This window comes from Schistocerca serialis, chromosome 11 (assembly GCF_023864345.2).
Source record: "Schistocerca serialis cubense isolate TAMUIC-IGC-003099 chromosome 11, iqSchSeri2.2, whole genome shotgun sequence".
NCBI lineage: Eukaryota > Metazoa > Arthropoda > Insecta > Orthoptera > Acrididae > Schistocerca > Schistocerca serialis.
The window spans coordinates 37185825-37207988 of record NC_064648.1 but is presented as its reverse complement, the minus strand read 5'-3'; the positions used below and the strand labels follow the sequence as shown (position 1 = coordinate 37207988).

At 38.8% G+C, this 22164-nt stretch overlaps 1 protein-coding gene and 1 long non-coding RNA gene across 4 annotated transcripts in view; one reads left to right on the top strand and one right to left on the bottom strand.

Annotated features, from left to right (window-relative positions):
• Positions 1-22164, bottom strand: part of LOC126426775 (zinc finger protein OZF-like) — a 162700-nt gene that overhangs the window by 140174 nt on the left and 362 nt on the right. The window contains exon 1 of one of the 3 annotated variants that reach the window (XM_050088764.1): positions 704-1092. The exons of 1 other annotated variant lie outside the window; for it this stretch is intronic. The gene's annotated coding sequence lies outside the window, so the exon portion shown is untranslated. Of the gene's footprint in view, positions 1-10; positions 456-703; positions 1093-22164 lie in introns of those variants that run through there. One more of the 3 variants, XM_050088765.1, reaches the window with a different exon arrangement.
• LOC126426778 (uncharacterized) lies at positions 276-22038 on the top strand. The gene is made up of 3 exons (XR_007576420.1): positions 276-334; positions 14499-14586; positions 20693-22038. It is a non-coding gene; the product is annotated as an uncharacterized LOC126426778 (long non-coding RNA).

Below are 22164 nucleotides of genomic sequence, written 5' to 3'. Positions count from 1 at the left end.
TAAATCTGACCTAAAAAAAATTATGTCATATCACTTAGCAGTCTTCGACATGTCCTAGTACGCTCCTTGTAAACCGTCTGACCATACTTTACATTCATCGACGTATTCCAGTACGCTCATTGTACATCTGATCTAAAGGACCATATAAAAAATCCATATGTAGACACTTTCTCGTGGCAGCAAGCATAAACAAACGAAAACTTAAACAGCAACAGGGCGGGTCACACACACACACACACACACACACACACACACACACACACACACGGCCATCGCGGATCTTTTTGTGGTCGTGTTCGAACCTCCTGTCGCCTCTTCACTCACTTCAAAACAGGTAACAACAAGCGACACACAACCCACAACATTATTTTAGTAATGATTATTCGAAATTGTTCGTTGACGTTGCAAGAGCAGCAAAGTTGGTAGTACACGCCCGACCTAGCAAACAGAATGCTAAATACCGCCCTCGCCCTTATAAACTACATTTTTCTTTATTTTCTGACAGCCATAACCAATGGGGACAGCATTAACATAGGTAACAACTTAATGAAGCTACATAGAGGAAATTTTAACCGGAGAATATACGCATTTCTATAATTACTGGACAGTTTCTGTTACGACATGGAAAATTAGTGTCAATCCGGTGAAAGAAACACTGCAATGAAGTCGACATTTAAACCAACTTATTAACTAAAGCACGTACCTAAAGAAGGTAACAGCTGATTTTCTGCTTCCTTTTATGGATCTGTAGGCAACACAGGTAACCATATTTACACAATTTATGTCTTTATTTCGATGAATTATTCTCATGCCACTCTCGATATTTTCGACATTTTAATACGGCGGAGCGGAGTACTGAAGTCGCTGGCTTCTCGCTTATGGCGTCAGAAATTCCTTATCTTGGACAATAGATACGTCGTCCACAGATTCTAACCGACGCCACCTGTACGGGGCGTTGAACTAACCTCACTTGTGGGTGGCTACTGGCTAGACAGTAGACAGTACTGCAGTGACTTGTCAGTTGTCACGCTGCCGGTGCTGCCTTGCATCTGCAGCTGCTGCAAAATGCAAACTAAAGAACCCAGTAACTAAAAATACCGTAAAACGCTAAGCTGCCACGCAGAATATTATCGCGTGAGTCTTGGCGATCCAATTGCAGCGTCAAGCAGTCAAAACTCAACGTTCAATGCCGCGACGACATTTCTTATTACACATTGTTCACCAGTTGCATGAATTCAAATCATTTATTTATATGATATCGTTTTCAAGGCTCGTACTCGTGATTTCATTACAAGGAGTGGTTAATACAATAAGGAGCTTAAGTATTTGCCTGATATCGTGCCAATGATGTTGCTAATCGACTACATGTTGAGAAAATGTTTCACGGAACTACGGCACTCTAGAAAAAAATAACATAAGTGCTGTGAAAATGAAGTGGAATCCATCTCAGAACTACAGTAGTGTTTAGTGAAATAGTGTAACTCGCACACGTGAAAATTTACTCATCGTACTATTGTCAGACAGCAGCAAACCTTAATAGCCTATAGTGATTAAGATGTAGATTTTCTAACGGATTCTGATAGGAAAAGTGATCTGGAAACCCTATTTGGGCCCTACAGTGTCATTTCAGTAACACGGTTGGATAAAGACAGTTGGGCCCTAATTGATAATGTTTTCTTTGGTGAAGATCAAAGCAAGAAAATGACTTATTTGCCAAGTAACTAATGTGCTCTCTGATCATGATTCACAGTTAGGATAAATAATACAGTGCTTTACAGTGTGAATACTCCTTAGGGGAAATCAATTAGAATAGTTGGCTCCAGAACGAATGTTTTTAAGAATAGTTTACAAGTAATGACCTGGGATGAAATTTATGATGATCCAAATGCTTTCATAAAATTTAGTATGTTGCATGACAAATTTATGTCATTATTTGAAAAGGACATTAGTCATGGATTATGAGAGGGATTAAAGTATCTTGAGAAGGAAAAGGTAAATGTATTTCCTGGCAAGAACAAGTAGATATTCTGCAGTAATTTCACGCTACAAAAACTCAAAACTACAAAAAATAATAGCTGATCTGGTTTTGTTAGTGTTCCCAATAGAGCACAAAAGATTTGTTTCCATATGATGAGCCTGGTCTTATCTGAAATACGTAATGTATCCCTAACTCAAGGCATTTTTTCCATAGAGCCACAGTCGTATAAAACTTTATGAAAGGTACAACCATCATTTGCCTGTACAACAGGTTTTGGTCCATTATCAAGTGTTACAACTGCAACACATTAAAGTGCAATAAAAGTACAAATAGCAGAAAAATAGCAGAGCAAACAGTTAAATCAATGTATGGGCTGCATGTTTTGTTCTCCTACTTGCGTATTATAAATCATCAGAACTACTTGAGTAGAACCCAAGTCATCATCAAAACATGTATCTTTGGTTATATAAACCAATTTTGTCGAAGTAAATGGGAGGACATTTGTGTATTATGCTAATTCACTGGCAGTTAGCATATTACACAAATGTTCTTGCATTTACAACATTGGTTTATATAACCAAAGATACATGTTTTAATGACTTGGGTTCTACTCAAGTAGTTCTGATGATTTGTAATACATAAGTAGGAGAACAAATCGTGCAGCCCATACATTGATTTAACTGTTGGCCCTGATATTTTTCTGATACTTTGTCTGATACTTGTACTTTCATTGTGCTTTAATCTGTTGCAGTTGTAACACTTGATAATGGCCTAAGGCCGAAATTTAGATTGTGAAATAAAACCTATTGTACAGTCAATATTTAAAAAAGTGGTAATATAAATGTAAATAACTAGCCTACAGATGTGTTTCACTGCTGACATCATTTTCCAAAATTTTTGAGAAGGTGATGCATTCTAGAATAGTATCACACCTTAGCAACCATAATATCCTCAGTAAATCACAGTTTGGGTTTCAGAAGAGTTTCTGTGCTGAGAATGCTATGTACTTGTTCTCTCACCAAATTTTACAAGCATTAAATAATAAAATAGTGCCAGTTGGTATTTTCTGTGACCTACCTAAGGAATCTGACTGTGTGAATCACAGTATTGTCCTAGATAAATTGAAGTTTTAGGGGACTGATGGTATAGCCAACCAATGAAAAATGTCATATCTAGCCAAAAGAATGCAGAAAATTGTATTTCAGAATTTAGTCAATATAGTCCTGGGACATAATTCTGAGTGGGGAGGAATCACATGTGAGGTCCCCAGAGCTCAATCTTACGTCTGCTATTGTTCGTCATGTATGTAAACAATATTCCATCTAATACACAAGAAGTAGAATTAGTTCTTTTTGGTGAAGACACTAATACTGTAATCAATCCTACCATACATATAGCACCAGAAGAAACAGTAAAAAATGGTTTCTCTGAATGGGCACACCCTCAATTTTAAAAAGACACAACATATTAAGTATAGCACATCTAGTAGTAGTATTTCACCATTGATAAGTGTAACAAATGGTGAGAGAATAATAAATAGGATGGAAATTTCGGGTTTCTTAGATGTCAGTCAATATTAATATAGTTTAAACTGGAAAAAGCTTATTTTGGTACTCCTAAAATAACTTAGTTCAACTACATTTGCACTTAGAAGCATTCCAAATCTTGGGGAGAGACAAATAAGTATGTTGATATATGTTACGTATTTTCATTCAATAATGTCATGTGGAATAATTTTCTGGGGTAACTGAACTTTAAAAAAGAAAATTTTCATTGCTTGTAATCGTACTCTAAGAATAATATTTGGTGCTCACACAATCTTCTTATGGACACATTCTTATACCCATTGCTGAAGTTGGGCATTCTGACTACTGCTTCACAGTATATTCATAAAAACTTTTGATCACTTAACCATGATATAAAATGTCTGACAGGCAGCAGAGTAAAATTTGAAAACAAACTGAAAAAGTTTCTCCTTGACAGCTACTCCTATTCTGTAGATTAATTTCTACTACTGTAATATGTTCAATGTGGTGGGTAAGAATTAGTTACTCACATTTGTGAGTGTTAAAGAAGAAGAAAGAGAAAGCCGTATAATTTGAGATGGGAATGAAAAAGGACTCATTTCACGTTATTAGAATTTATGGTGCAAAATGATCCTGGAACATGAAATAAGACATCCAGAAGGTAGTGGAGTAACAAAACAGTTTGCCCCCTATCCATTTGTACCATCATAGGGAAAATTAAAACTGTCCTTACATAACCTATGTGTATGTATATTTAAGTAGTTTATTTTTATTGTATTATGGCAACAGATCATATATCATGTCATTATGAGGTGATCCCTCAGTATGTGAGGTGATCCCTGAGTTACTACAAAATAAAATAAGAACAGGGTCATGTGAGCTTGAGGCTCAAAATTACACTGATAATAAATATCAAGCTTGCATGTATAGACTATAAAGATTTAGAACCTACATGAATTTATTAAAATTCAACATTCTTTCAAAAATGCAACAAATTTAAGTTAATTTTGTAAAGTGTACATAGCACTAAGACATTTCATCATTAAATCCTTACTGATACATAATGTTTTGGAGGGAATATTCTGTGATGGACCAGGTTTGTTGCTACAGAAATTTCATTGTTTACAGTGCATTATTTGCATTGATAATCCCAGTACAGACGTATACTACTTGTTAGTCACACCCACGAAACAGATGTGGTAAAAGTCTGTGGTAGTTTATACGTAACTGTAAAATCAATTGCAATTTGCTTGTACTAATGTTAAAACAGGTTTACAGAAGCTTCCAATTCCACCTGTCTGCTTTGACCAATGACGTCACGAATTTGGCGGAAATGGGCATTCTCAGCATCTCCTGTATTCACCTGACCAACCATTTCCCTTTTTAAATTTTCTAACCTACCTGCCTGATTAAGGGATCTGACATTCCACACTCCGATCCGTAGAACGCCAGTTTTTTTTCACCTGATAATACTGATAACAACATCCTCCTGAGTAGTCCCCACCCAGAGATCCGAATGGGGGACTATTTTACCTCCGGAATATTTTACCCAAGAGGACACCATCATCATTTAATCATACAGTAAAGCTGCATGCCCTCGGGAAAAATTACGGCTGTACTTTCCCCTTGCTTTCAGCCGTTTGCAGTACCAGAACAGCAAGGCCATTTTGGTTAGTGTTACAAGGCCAGATCAGTCAATCATCCAGACTGTTGCCCCTGCAACTACTGAAAAGGCTGCTGCCCCTCTTCAGGAACCACACGTTTGTCTGGCCTCTCAACAGATACCCCTCCATTGTGGTTGCACCTACGGTACGGCTATCTGTATCGTTGAGGCACACAAGCCTCCCCACCAACGGCAAGGTCCATGGTTCATGAGGGGGGACACACTACACCAGCAAAATCCACACTTCCCTTGATCTACCACTGCAGTAGTCGATACCACAAAAACAAAACCTACACCTACAAAAACTGGAATCAGACATTTCCCTTTACATATACATGGTGGTCCATTGATAGTGACCATGCCAAATGTCTCACAAAATAAGCATCAAACGAAAAAACTACAAACAACGAAACTCGTCTAGCTTGAAGGGGGAAACCAGATGGCGCTATGGTTGGCCCATTAGATGGTGCTGCCATAGATCAAACGGATATCAACTGCATTTTTTTAAATAGGAATCCCCATTTTTTATTACATATTCGTGTAGTAAGTAAAGAAATATGAGTGTTTTAGTTGGACGACTTTTTTCGGTTTGTGATAGATGGCACTATAATAGTCACAAACGTATAAGTACGTGGTATCATGCAACATTCCGCCAGTGCGGACAGTATTTGCTTTGTGATACATTACCCGTGTTAGAATGGACCGTTTACCAATTGCGGAAAAGGTCGATATCGTGTTGATGTATGGCTATTGTGATCAAAATGCCCAACGGGCGTGTGCTATGTATGCTGCTCGGTATCCTGGACGACATCATCCAAGTGTCCGGACCGTTCGCCGAATAGTTACATTATTTAAGGAAACAGGATGTGTTCAGCCACATGTAAAACAACAGCTACAACCTGTGACAAACGATGATGCCCAAGTAGGTGTTTTAGCTGCTGTTGCGGCTAATCCGCACATCAGTAGCAGACAAATTATGCGAGAATAGGGAATCTCAAAAACGTCGGTGTTGAGAATGATACATCAACATCGATTGCACTCGAACCATATTTCTATACACTAGGAATGGCATGGTGACGACTTTGAATCTCGTGTACAGTTCTGCCACTGGGCACAAGAGAAATTACGGGACAATGACAGATTTTGTGCACGCGTTCTATTTAGCGCCGAAGTGTCATTTATCAACAGCGGTAACGTAAACCGGCATAATATGCACTATTGGGCAACAGAAAATCCACGATGGCTGCGACAAGTGGAACATCAGTGACCTTGGTGGGTTAATGTATGGTATGGCATTATGGGAAGATGGATAATTGGCCCCCATTTTATTGATGGCAATCTAAGTGGTGCAACGTACGCTGATTTCCTAAGTAATGTTCTACCGATGTTACTACAAGATGTTTCATTGCATGACAGAACGGCAATGTACTTACAACATGATGGATGTCCGGCACATAGCTCGCGTGGGGTTGAAGCGGTATTGAATTGCATATTTCATGACAGGTGGATTGGTCGTCGAAGCACCATACCATGGCCCGCACGTTCACTGGATCTGACGTCCCCGGATTTCCTTCTGTGGGGAAAGTTGAAGGATATTTGCTATCGTGATCCACCGACAACACCTGACAATATGCGTCAGCAAATTGTCAATGCATGTGTGAACTACTCACTGTTGAGAGGAATGTTGTTACACGTATTGCCAAATGCATGAGGTTTACGGACATCATTTTGAGCATTTATTGCATTAATGTGGTATTTACAGGTAATCATGCTGTAACAGCATGCATTCTCAGAAACGATAAGTTCACAATGGTACATGTATCACATTGGAACAACCGAAATAAAATGTTCAAATGTACCTACGTTTTGTATTTTAATTTAAAGAACCGACATGTTACCAACTGTTCGTTTAAAATTGTGAGCCATATGTTTGTGACTTTTACAGTGCCATCTATCACAAAGCGAAAAATGTGGTCCAACTAAAACATTCATATTTCTTTATGTACTACACGAATATGGAATAAAAAATGGGGGTTCCTATTTTTAAAAAAAATGCAGTTGATATCCGTTTGATCTACGGCAGCGCCATCTAGCGAGCCAACCATAGTGCTATCTGGTTTCCCCCATCAAGCTAGACAAGTTCCGTTCTTTGTAGTTTTTTCGTTTGATGCGTATTTCGTGATATATGTGGCCAGGTCATGATCAATGAACCACCCTGTATAGGTCAAACATAGCTGACGATATCAATACGTATTATGAAAATTGGAATCACACATTCCCTATGACCTATATAGGTCAACCACAGTTGTTGATACAACAAAAAACCAACACCTACAACTACGAAAACTAAAACCACACACCCCAAAAACCCAAAAATCGAACATCCCTACGTAAATTAAAGCACAATCAATGCGCAAAACATCACCAATCTAAAAGATTAGACCCAAAAAAACAATTACTTACTTCCAACAAATTCCGGTGCTGCATACTATGTTGGCTACCGCCACCCCCTCACAAACACACAAGAAAAACACAAACAAACAAACAAACGAAAAACCTTCCAAACCACCCCTAAACACCCACGTCACCCAATCCAAACAAAACACCAGGTATAAATAAAAACCACAAAATAAACAAAAATTAACCACCCCTTACAAATGAACAACTGCAACAGAAAAGGTGCTCTACAAGATAATCATAAAACATCCCCCCCCCCCACCTGCAAACCCACCCACCTAAATCCACTACCATTACCACAACGCTGCTGTCCCTCCCGTCCCACATGCACATACCAAACCCCCTCAACTAACCATCCTTAGCCTGTACATCTTACCCATAGCGCTCAGAAAAACTCAAACAATACAATAATCCCCAGGGGTGCTCTTCTGCCAGCAATACTCATCCAAACGAGATTGCAGGTTAGAAGAACACCTCTTCCCCCTCCCTATGACTGGTTTAATGGCCCCATAACCCCTCTATTGTATTGGTACACGCCCCAGTTTCAAAATTTTTAAGCTGTTAACTATGGTTCACAACTAAATGATCAAAACCCCTCTTCCCCCATCCCCAATAAGATGAGAAAGCATCTGAATCAACAGTACTCCCCTCCTCACATGCTCTTCAATCGCCCCCACTAATTTCCTCTTAGTACGGCCCTCCAAAACCCTGAAAACACAGTCAGCATACCCAACCCCTGAAATAACCTTCCCCCACACCCACAAATCAACTGGAGAACTATCTTCCCCATACTTCCTCTTCCAAAACTGTGATTTGTCAGTCTCAACCAACATCCCTAGCCCACCCAACTTACCCTTATACTTTACATACTCACAACACACTTCCCTACAAAAAGAAAACCAGTCTAATTCCGTTCTCTCACTCACGCCAGTCTCAAGCGCACAAAAACTAATCGAGGACCTATAACAGAAATAGTACATCAGCAAAACGATCTCTCTCACAGCCAATGATGTTATCACACCAACACCGCCACACGTATCCGTTCCTGGTCTGAGATGCCGAAACTCTGGTCAACCTCATGTTCTCGTGGCAAATACTACACTAAACAATGTCAGTGATCAGTCCAAGTAACTGGGGGAATTTAATAGCGGACAACGTGTCCTTCCCCATATCTGACCGCAACATAGCACTGTTATATTTCATCATCATATCCGTACATAACAACTTACCACACCATAAACAGCAAACCAATAACATCTAACAAAAAGATTAGCTGTACTAACTTGTTTCAGTATGGGTACAAGTATCTTTAAACAGTTCTTTATATGAACCCAACTACTCTTAAGTGCTGTTGTTATGGGCCTTTTCTTCAGTTTAAGGATTGAATCCATCTCCTATGCCTTTGATACCCAGAAAAGAATTCCACAGTTAAGAGCTGAATGATGGAAGTAGGGGCTGGGGGATCACCTAGAGAAGTTGTGGGAGCATCTGGGGGAAAAAAAAAAGAAAAAAAATCTGAGAGAAACAGAAAAAGATGTGGTATGATTGGGTGGGGGATCCACAAGAAACAATTTTTGTATACATTTAGATCCCAGTGTGGTGGGTGGCTAAGTTTATGATTTCAGGCTAAAATTAATTCACCAAAACTAAATGACACTGGAATATGATGGCTTCTATTCTGTCATAGCTAATTTTCAATGCGCCTGCAGTTACTAAAAGTGAACTTAAACAAGATATGTATGAGTCGATTTGGCATTAAATATACAGCAGATAAAATAAAACAATTTGTCATTATGATATATGTAGGTATGTCAAGGTAATGTTGGAAACAGAAAAACGAAGGTTATGTGTCTGTAGTATGTGTGGCCAACAAGGTGCCACATTTAAATCAGTGAACTTGACATTTCTTACATTGTTGTTGTGGTCTGTAGTTTGATGCTTTGCACACTAGTCTATACTGTGCAAGCCTAAGCACCCCTGCATAACTATCAACCTACATTCATTCGGCCGTGGTTACTGTATTCAAACCTGGACCTCCCTCAACAACTCTCCCCCCACCAACATCCTCATACACACACACTTCCTTACATTACCAAACTGACACTGCCTTCATGCCTCAGGACATTTCCTCCATTTACTCAATATGTACTATTAATTTCTCTTTCCCCGATTCAGTTCAGTACATCTTCATTTGTTATTCAATCTACCCCCTGATCTCCAGCATTCTTCTGTAGCGCCACATTCCAAATGCTGTCATTCTTGTTTTGTCTGAACTGCTTATGATCCATGTTTCACATCCTTACAAGGCTACACTCCTTACAAAAATCTTCAAACAAGACTTCCTAACACATTAGTGGGTACTGACTGTTAATAAATTCCTCTTTTTCAGAAATGCTTTCCTTGCTATTGCCAGTCTGCATTTTATGTCTTCCTAATTCCCCATTGTCAGTTATTGTGGTGCCCGCAAGACAAACTCAGCTACTGCTTTTAGTCTCTCATTTCTGAATATAATTTCCTTTGCATTCCCTGATTCAATTAAATTACATTCCATTACTGATATTTTACTTTGACTGATGTTCATCTTACAATGTCTCTTTAAGACACTGTCCATTCCATTTAACTGCTCTTCTGTGTCCTTTGCCATCTCAGAGAATTACAATGTCATCAACAAACCTTAAAGTTTGCATTTCTTCTCTCTGAATGTTAATTCCGATTCCAAATTTCTCCTCGCTTTCCTTCACAGCTTGCGCAATGTAAAGACTGAAAAGAAGAGTTGATAGTCATAGTTTGACTTGATCACAGAGAGGCACTGGGGATAAAACACATTGAGGTGCAAACAATGCCATGTAACAAGAACAATAAGTAATTTACATGGCATGCATGATCCTCTTTTTAGTATGTAAACACTTTTCTAAAATTATTTCACTTTGACCTCTGGAGGAGATAGGTATTCCTGAACACCAAATAAACTGGAAACTGATTTACTTGAACAGGTGACCAATTCCAGATTTAGAGTTAAAATAAATTAAAATTGGGCGAAGAGTGAATTCTTAAATTTTAACTACATTCAAATTGAATTCATGGACTAAATGGTAATGCAGTATCTAAGCCATTGGAGGAATAGAATTTTGCTTTCTGTGCCAACAAGAGAAAGCTGTCTGCTGAAAAATTTTGCTTGTGATAGTTTTACAATTTTCTGTCACCAGTATTCCTGTCGTACCACATGTAGTACTTTGTTCCAGAGAAATAATTATGAGTATTTTAAACAATATTGTGAAAAGGCCTTCAAAAGCTATATTTGTAACAGTCTTTTTGTTGTGCCTATCTGCAACTCAGCATCTCTGCCATATGGTGAGTAGCAACTTCCCTTTTCTCAATAATCTTACATTCCATCCAGGATTTTCCATTGTTTGATTATGAGTATTTTGTGACATGTCCACAGTGTTTGTACTCATGTGGGTGAAGTAGTTGAACGTGCAGCATTTTTTGATATTGTAGCCAGAACTTATCACATTGTATTGTAGTCTTCCACAAATGTAAACACTGAAGAGTAGTAGTGCCTAACAAATAGAGAAACATTGTGTAGAATTTTAAGAAACCAACATTGAATCTTATGGTCATTGCCTATCACGGCACTACATTCCTTGTCCATGAAACATGATGAGTAAGAGACAGTTCTAATAGTAATCGCTGCAGTAACATATGGAAGAACCTTAAAGTCACTGTTTAAAGTTTTCTTTTTTAGGCTGTATTACACAAGCAAGAAATTAAATTTGAATATTTCCTAAACTACTTGACAATTTCTAAATAGATAATGTATATAACAGTCCAGGTCTCCTTCAGTAGAAAAATTTTGTTTGTCAGGTCTTTGCCACAGCAACCACATATTTAACATACAAAAGGGGCATTTATTTTTTCTTTATTTGTCCACTGACCATTATGCATGAGACTGCACATGGCAAGTCAACAGAAATATTTATATATAAACAGCAAGGAAGAATAGGATATACCATGAAAGTGAGAACATGCTCAGATCGGGCAAGGACGGAGTCAGGAATTCGGATGTGACCCCTCAATGGAACTATCCCAACATTCACTTTAAATAATCTAGGAAAATCACAGCAGACCTACACTGGGATGCCCAAATAGGGACTTAAAACCCCCCATTCATAGAGAATTGGAGGTGTTATGTAATCAGGCAAAACATATACTAGGCTTCCTTCAATACCAGTGCCTTTCTGTCACTTCGTATATAAAAAATACCTCATATAAATTTATTTATAAGTTGAATCACTGCTTTTATTCAGTATTAAAATTATGTAAATTTTACAAAAATGGCAATATTATGAAAAAGATAGATTGCTACTCACCATATAGCAGAGGAGTTGAGTCGGAGATAAACACACACACACACACACACACACACACACACACACACACACACACTCTCTCTCTCTCTCTCTCTCTCTCTCTCTCTCTCTCTCTGGCTGCCAAGGCCATTTTGTCCAAATGCATACTTGTTTGACATTCATTTTATTGTGCCTATCTGCAACTCATCATCACCACTGTGTGGTGAGTAGCAGTTTATCCTTTTTATGATACTGTCATTATTCCAGCATGGACTTTCCATTGTTTGTAAATTTTGCCAAGTTACTACAACAATATTTCTAAGAAATTTTGTTATATTTATGTAAAAAAATATACGTGAAGTCAGTTGAATCATTTACGTTGCCGACAATGAAAATATTTAGATTCTTTGCCTAAAATCTTAAACTTTCCAATCGCTCATACTTGTTGGGAAGAGTGGTTGTAAGTATGTGTAGGAGGAGTCAGTGTTTAGGAGGATAATAGATTTGTGCTGTCGTAGGAGCAGTTGGAACTTTGTAACTCGTGTGAGCAGAAGGAAATTATTACTCTGAACTAGTTGTTAGAGTGTTAAAAAATACAGAAGCTAAAATGAATAAATTTTTATTATTTAGTGGTTGAAGTCACCCACTGAAACATTATGATTTTGGAAGTTTCCAGATTTACCCATTGACGAAAACCCTAGACAACAATTTTACCCAAAGAAGAAGACAGCAAAGCTTACAGAAAACTGGCTAAGTAACAGGTTTATAATTTCTCAAAGTGGGAAAGACTACTTGCAAATTTAAAAAAAAAAAAAACCATTTCACTATATGATCAACAGTATCCGGACACCCCAAAACACATTCGTTTTTCATATTAGGTGCATTGTGCTGCCACTTACTGTCAGGTACTCCATATCAGTGACCTCAGTAGTCATTAGACATCGTGAGAGAGCAGAATGGGGCACTCTGTGGAGCTCACGGACTTCGAACGTGGTCAGGTGATTGGGTGTCACTTGTGTCATACGTCTATGCGAGAGATTTCCACACTCCTAAACATCCCTAGCTTCATTGTTTCTGATGTGATAGTGAAGTGGAAATCTGAAGAAACACGTACAGCACAAAAACTTACAGGCCGACCTCATCTATTGACTGACAGATACCGCCGACAGTTGAAGAGGGTCGTAATGTGCAATAGGCAGACATCTATCCAGACCATCACACAGGAATTCCAAACTGCATCAGGATCCACTGCAAGTATTATGACAGTTAGGTGGAAGATGAGAAAACTGGGATTTCTTGGTCAAGCGGCTGCTCATAAGTCATACATCACACCGGTAAATGCCAAACAATGCCTCGCTCATTGTAAGGAGAATAAAACATTGCACAATTGAACAGTGGAAAAACATTGTGTGGAGTGACAAATCATGGTACACAATGTGGCATCCGATGGCACGGTGTAGGTATGGCAAATGCCCGGTGAACATCATCTGCCAGCGTGTGTAGTACCAACAGTAAAATTCAGAGCCAGTGGTGTTATGGTGTGGTCATGTTTTTCATGGAGGGGGCTTATTTAGTAGAAGCAAGCAATAAGAATGCAGCGTGAAGAAGATAACTGCACATTTTGCAGAGTAGTCTTAAGGATCTTGGAATTTTTACACTCGCTTCACAATCCATTTACTCCTTACTGGTTTTTGTTGGTGAAAATAAAAAAAATCAGTTTTAAGTGGATTGTGATTTGCTGAATCACTACAAATAACTTCCATGTAAATTTTGTCCCTGTGTCTGGGGTTCACAACAGAATTACATTCTTTACTGAAAAAGCTATTCCAGATCTCAGCTGACTTACAGCAACAGACTGGGAATACAAACCAACTGAAAATAAAATTTAACGTATATTAAGCATTCTTTCTGCATATTGCCTGATTACTTAGATTCAAGAATTTAAAATTCGTAGCAGTGTTAAGTGAAATTAGTTAAATTTACTTGAGCAAACTTTGATACGTTCAAACTGCCATATATACAAAATATTTCAAAACTCAATGGCAAAACTTTAGGAATGGATTCCTCATAGAACAAGAAGGAAAAAAGCCTAATAAACATGTGCTCTAAAGTTCATACCATAAAAACTATAAGCAGTTGTTGATCTTCGCTCTCTTCTATTAAACGAGTGCTCATAGCTCATTTTTGAGCCCATGTTTACTTCACCTTTTTTCTTCTTGTTATATTAGGAATCCATTCCTGAAGTTTTGTGCACTGAACTTACACACTGTGTGGTCGGTTCTTGTTTTATCGTAATGGTGTGGGATGATACATTCCATTATACAGGGTCTCTCACGAGGAATGATCAATATTCAGAGATATGACAAAAATGATCATTCAAAGGAAAAATGGCTAGAAAAAGTGGGCTTTAAAATGCATGTCTTAAGAACTATGAGCACTTGTTCATCTTTACTACTGTGAAACACATCTCTTCTATTGAACAATTGATCATAGCTCTTAAGATATGCATTTTTTTCTTGTTTTAGACCATACTACCTTCTCCCAAAATATGGAAGGCAAAGAGCTTTCAGTAGAAGAGATTTGGTTCATGAAGAAGTGCTCACAGATACTAAGGTACGCATTTTAGAACCCACATTTACTAGACATTTTTGCTTCTAATAATCGTTCTTATCATTTCTCTGAGTCTTTACCATTGCTCCTGGGGCACCGTGTATTTGTGGTACCAACATCTGAGAATTTGTTTGGAACTGTAATTCATTTCTGTGAGAATAATAATATCGTCATATTCAAAATCACTAGCAGATACAAAGCAAGATTAGTGTCTCCTATCCAGTTAAGAATTAATGTCCGCGACCTCCTGTTAGTAAGGTCTTTAGAGACAGAACAGAAGCTTCTGCTGAGGAAGGAACTGGTCCATGCTCCTTCAAAGGAACCATCTAAGAAACTGACAGAAAACTTAAATCTGGATGACTCGGCACAGATTCGAACTGGTGTCCTTCCCAATACGAGTCCAGTACTGTCTTACCACTGTGTCAGCTAGCTCGGTGAAATCGTTGGCACACTTTCCTGACACTTCAACCACACTTCTGAAGAATACATTAGGATTAATAACATGTTCCACAACACTTATGCTTTATGAAACTATTTAGCAAGCAGGCACATTTTTGACCATAGCTATAGAAAGGGCAAGGTAAGTATGTTTGATTTCTCGTCCGCCCTCCAACTGCTGTAATGTAATCTTCCATCTCTCCATGGACCGTGGCTGCATTTCCTCTCTACATACTCACTACTTCTAACACGCTGACTTAGCAAGGCAATACCGTGATAGTAGTCTGACTCTTTAAGTTCAGCTTTTGTTATATTTCTGGATGACTGCCCCCCCCCCCCTTTTTTTTCCACATATGAGGTCTTTCCTGTTCCATATCCTGAAGAAAAAATGGGCTTTAAAATGCATGTCTTAAGAACTATGAGCACTTGTTCATCTTTACTACTGTGAAACACATCTCTTCTATTGAACAATTGATCGCTTTTGACAATGTTAACTGGAATACTCCTTTCAAAATCTGAAGGTGGCAGGGGTAAAATACAGGGAGCGAAAGGCTATTTACAATTTGTACAGAAACCAGATAGCAGTTATAAGAGTCGAGGGGCATGAAAGGGAAGCAGTGGTTGGGAAAGGAGTGAGACAGGGTTGTAGCCTCTCCCCGATGTTATTCAATCTGTATATTGAGCAAGCAGTAAAGGGAACAAAAGAAAAATTCGGAGTAGGTATTAAAATTCATGGAGAAGAAGTAAAAACTTTGAGGTTCGCCAATGACATTGTAATTCTGTCAGAGACAGCAAAGGACCTGGAAGAGCAGTTGAACGGAATGGACAGTGTCTTGAAAGGAGGATATAAGATGAACATCAACAAAAGCAAAACGAGGATAATGGAATGTTGTCAAATTAAGTCGGGTGATGCTGAGGGAATTGGATTAGGAAATGAGACACTTAAAGTAGTAAAGGAGTTTTGCTATTTAGGGAGTAAAATAACTGATGATGGTCGAAGTAGAGAGGATATAAAATGTAGACTGGCAATGGCAAGGAAAGCGTTTCTCAAGAAGAGAAATTTGTTAACATCGAGTATAGATTTAAGTGTCAGGAAGTTGTTTCTGAAAGTATTTGTATGGAGTGTAGCTATGTATGGAAGTGAAACATGGACGATAACTAGTTTGGTCAAGAAGAGAATAGAAGCTTTCAAAATGTGGTGCTACAGAAAAATGCTGAAGACAAGGTGGGTAGATCACGTAACTAATGAGGAGGTATTGAATAGGATTGGGGAGAAGAGAAGTTTGAGGCACAACTTGACTAGAAGAAGGGATCGGTTGGTAGGTCATGTTTTGAGGCATCAAGGGATCACAAATTTAGCATTGGAGGGCAGCGTGGAGGGTAAAAATCGTAGAGGGAGACCAACAGATGAATACACTAAGCAGATTCAGAAGGATGTAGGTTGCAGTAGGTACTGGGAGATGAAGAAGCTTGCACAGGATAGAGTAGCATGGAGAGCTGCATCAAACCAGTCTCAGGACTGAAGACCACAACAACAACAACATCCAGAAGAACTGGAATTATTGCTGTTTTTCATTTGGTTTATTTGCTGGGAAACAAGTTTCGTTTCTTTGAGCCTTGCATTAACTCTCACTTAGGATTTCAAATGCTTTTGGTGCTACAACTTGTCATACTTGGACTTTAATACGAGTCTGAGGCTCTTCCAACAACAGTGAACTTATTTCATCCTTGCCGTCTATAATGTTCATCCTATCTCTAATGACTTCAGCATCGGTGGGATATTACAACGTAATCTTTCTTCCTTTTCACTGCTCACAATTAACTCTAATTATTTTTTTTTTTTTTTGCATACTCAATTAGCAGCACCACATATCCAGATCTTTTCATGTGGGTCTACATTTACACCACTGTAGTGGAAAACAGCTTTACATTTAAAACAGTGTGATACATACTCCAACTTTCTTTCTATAAAACACCACTTTCAGGCCACTGCTTCTCAAAGTGCAGTTTTGTAGTCCTTAGACAAAGTTGGTGTGAGACCAGTAACATTGCTTTTCCTCTATTTTGCACATGCCTTGTTTCACTCTGTAACTTTAGTAATTATACTATGTGAGGTATGCTTCCTGTCACAGAATATGTTACAATTTTTAGACTGCACACACATTTCTGCAGACTTTTTAGTTTTATCTGCAGAGCCGTCAAAGTCTTACTAAATTTGACGGTCTCATTCTTTTGACAGCCAGTGTGAACTGCCTTTAATAAAATCAATATATGTTACTGGCAGTAACAAAACCTACAGAATCAGTCCCGTATTTGCAGTTTACCTCAGCTGAGTGTAGTTTTTCACCACCTGTCACGGACCCTCAGTTGTGGAATGACTACACAGTTGGCATTTCTGGCTTACTTGTATGCCACACTGAGGTTCAGTCTGAGAATGGGTTTGATGGCCGCACGAAATTCATACTGTTATTTGGATTGACATTCCTGTGGGCTCTGTTTCATTACATACTAAATTGTAATTATTACACAAGAAAAACACTTTTTACTCATGTTTTGCAGCTTCTTATTCAATAAATCTAGACTTCATGTCCCACACACACTTCCTAATGTTATTATTTTGAAGATGTTATTCGTTGATACCAAGATTGATTTCTAATAACTAACTTAGAGCAGAGCTTAAATAAACTGCACAAAAAATGTTTTTCACCACTTGCACATCTGGAACTGTTCTTGAGTGTAGAAGTGAAGGGAGCAGGAAATGAAAGAGTAAGCCTCAATAAACAAAGGGAAAAATTGTTGTGGAATAAAGATGAAACAATAAATATAATAAAGGTAATTTGTTTGAAAATGCATATCAGTGCAGTTGAAATCCACCGCTACATAATACCCGATACCGTGTCACTCCACCCCATACAAGGACACACCTCGAAACCCCCCTGCCCCCCTCAGGGTGCTGTCAGAGAAGTTGTCAAAACATCACTCCTTGAGCCCCTCCCTTTCTCCTTCGGTGGCCCTCCCGAGGTCATCCAGCATGTGACGAGGGTTCGTGTGATAACGCCCTCAGAGTCTCGACCGATCCCACATGTTCTCGATTCATCTGTGTCGGTAGATTAACGGGCCCCTACATTCGATTTGTTCTTAGTTTCTGGAGTAAGATGTGCATAAAGTCAGTACAGTCCACCCGCATATTATCATTTCAAAGGGCTGCCCGTCTTTCAAAAGTTAGGTGTGGGATCAGGCAGTAGGCTAGAGGATCCTGTACGAATGATGTACACCCCACAAACCTTACTCGACAGTGTTGAGAGGTGTTTGTAAAACTGGCCTAAAATGTGACTGATCCAGCTCCCTCCCGAATCCGTGGGACCACATGTGAGAGACGTGCAATGCACTGCTATCCACATTTGTCTACAACTGATCGTCACCAAAATGCCCCTGACGGCAGCGATCCGGACTCCATTCCAAATTTTCCCTTGCCCACTTTCTTCGCACATCACTGTGCTAGGTTGTTTGCACTGTTGTTTGTAATGGATGCCTAGAGTCCAAATTGACCGTGTGGAGATGGTCGAATACTGTCTGGGTCGACGCAGCTCTTCCAGCTGCCTCCAAAATGACAGTGCGCACTTCTGTTCCGTTCTCTTCGAGGTACCTGAGTAACATTTGTAGGTAGTGGACATTACTCAGTGTCGTTAACTGTGGACGACCACTACGAAGTTTGAACTTCGACATTTTGTGTCTCACGGTAGTAGTCAAATGTCGGAATGATGTTGCTGTGTAGTACATCGATTCGGCAGGCTACTATCTGTGCTCGACAACCCTGCGTATTGAAAAGTGACAGTGTGCGCACCGCCCAAACACGAAATGACACGTTTGCGGGCATTCGCAGACTCGACAATTATAGGTGAGCTGCATTGTTTCATTCACGACTGGGGATACGATGCGTGCTGTGAAAATGCACTAAAAATGCACGTCTACCTTTACCTCAGTCACACAGGTGGCTGCATTCAGTGGCTTCCTGGGGGCAAAACACTATAGAGCAGGGGATTCTGATTAAAAATTAAGCTATGCTAGTTGTGGGGGCAGGTGCAAAACTTATTTTGAGCAGCTTACATAGATTCATACTTGACCATGTTGATTTAAGACTCAGAAAATTTTTCATACTGCCCAGACTTCACACTACCAGAATTTTACATTTGAATTTTTAATGTCACAGATTGGTGCTAATGATACTGCCATCTTTTTTACCTGTGCACTGACCATTAAATAATTGTAATTTCAATATTTGCAATGCAGTATATCTGATTTCTTCATTTCATATTTAGTCGAAGGTAACTGTGTTGACGTGGTAGCGTCTTTTTCATTTGAGGTGGAGCTTCACAGAGTTGGACAACTTGATCTTTTGAGCAACAAGTAGTGGTAGACAAATGGCATCCACTTGTCAAAATATCCTAAGTTCATTATAAAAGATCTGAGTAAACAAACAAAGAAAATTGGTAAAGTGATGTGAGAAACATGTTCGTACTTGTTTGTCAATCAAAAGATACTGATCGTCCACTGTACTGTGTTAATTCTGATGAAACCAATTGTATGTAATCTATTGGTGTTTATCTGGTTGTAAATATGTAACCAGTCGCTTTTTTACAATTTATTCAACTGTGAACATGTTTTCGAGCCACTGCAGGCTCGTCGTGAGATAGAGGTGTTACGAGAACATCATGTCGTGGACCAGGTGTAGCTAGAATTTAGTGCTGGTGCTGAGTGCACTGCCTTGTGGTATCCACATCCGATTGCTTTGTATAACGTGTATTATTAAGCCATGTACACAAATAACAACAACATATGGCTACACTTAGTTTTACACTGGCTCACAGATCAAGTACATATGTAATTAATACTAAATAACAAAAATAAGAGAATGATTTTTTGAAGAAAAATATTTTGGAACTGAGTGTTCTGATTTTATGGAGAAATTTATGTATTTTACAAAACTGTAAGTGGATATGATGAAATGAAAGCCACTGACTTTCTAGAGATTTAAATTTCACTCTCTACCCTCTGCATCTTACCACTTCAATTCTGCTATACTCTTTGTAACAAAGCAGGTGGACTGATTCCAGCTGTCTTTTCTTCCCCCCAAAATAGTAATTTTTTTCTTCAGATTTTGTGATATCTTCAACACTGTCATTTATGGCATGTTCATAGACCTAAAGTTTTGAATACTGACTCAGGGCTTATCCAGTTTTATCTATGCCTATTACATTCTTGTGACTATTTAGAATGCATTAGTATGATTAGTTGCCATGGCAATTAAAAAAAAGAAACATTAGTTATTTCAGATTTTGTTGTCATTGTTCATATGTAAACATACACTGCTCAGTGTGTTTGTAATTATTACTACAGACTTTCAAATTTCAGTAGGCCCTAATGCTCACTGTGACAATAGGATCAGACCGTGAACAGTGTTACTTCCTGTGCACATCGTTTTCATATAAATGCGATTGTTAAACTTCGAAGACAGTGATTCGAGAACTTTATTCAATGACTCAATTACACAGGATTTAACAACTTCAAAATTTTATTGCAACAGCAGTTGTTGAAATATTTTAACAAAATTTCTTTTATTGTAATCACTGTTTACCAAAGTTTCTATATAGACTAAAATTTTGTGTTTCAGATACTCTGTTGATGGAAGGAACTGAACCTCTATAAAATGGCAACTCCTCAAGAGAAGGCACAATGTGTTTCCTGGTTTACTGAGACAAAATCTGATGTTCAGACTCAACAAAACTTCAGAACGAAGTAGGGAAGAGATCCACCATTGTGCCCTTCAATCCGTGCAGGGCATAAAAATTTTTGGAGACAGGGACAGTGTTGGATAAAGGAAGGAGCAGGTGACCGCGAACATCCGAGGAAAACATCGATCGCATTTCAAACGCCTTCACTCGGTCACCTACGAAGTCCATCCGCACTGCTGCCAGACAGTTGCAACTACCATGTTCAACTGTGCTTAGGGTCCTCCACAAGAACTTACACTTCCAAAGTGCAACTGTTACAGACACTTGAGCCAAATGACAAGCCAAAAAAACAGAGTTTGCACTCAACATGCTGGAACTGGAGGATGAAGTATTCCTCAAGTGAGATTGTTTCAGTGACGAGGCAATTTTTCACGTTTCTGGGACACCAAACAGACACAGTGTGAGAATCTGGGGATCTGAGCACCCCCATGTGACTAGGGAGCTTCACCGGGATGGCCCAAATTTGAATGTGTGGTGTGGAATCGTGTGCAACCGAATAATTGGTCCATTTTTCTTCAACGAGTCAACAATTACTGCAGATGTTTACCTCAACGTTCTGACTGAATATGTAGCACCACAAGTAACTTACAATCAACCATCATTTTCCAGCAAGATGATACACCACCACATTGGGGATTGCACATTCATCGGTTCCTCAATGAAACATTTCCAGCCAGATGGATTAGGAGGGATGGGCCAATTCCTTGCCCACTGTATTCGCCAGATATCCCTGCCTTGGACTTTTTTTATGGGGGTACGTAAAAGATATTGTGTATCAGACACAGATAAGGGATGTTGCTGACTCGAAGCAAATGATTCGTAATGCCATTGCCACCATTGATGACGCTATGCGAACATGGCAAGAAATGTGCTTCGTGCAACTAAACGTGCCCGTATAGAGGTCTATTAAACACTGTCAAAAAAAAAAAAAACTTTTATAAACACTGATTACAATAAAAGAAATGTTGTTAAAGTATTTCAACAATCGCCATTGTAATAAAGTTTTGTAGTTGTAAAGGGACTTCATGGACACCCTGTATATGTTTACCATACGTGAACTTTTGTGTCACTTCAGTGTCACATTACTCCACTCAAACAATCACATTATATACCATCGACTGTGTGTAGTATGTGGCTGTCAGTTTATCTGTACTGTAATCAAAGTAAATGAAACACAATCTGGCCATAAACCATAGGCGAGTGCAATAAAGTGTTTGAACTGTAATCTCAGTATAGACACCACTGACGATAGCCTACTTTCGACACCAATTTCTCCAGCCAGATTTAACTGAGGCGCAGCTACCGAGGACACATTTGTAGAGGTAACGGATAGCTTCCATCTTCCAACTTT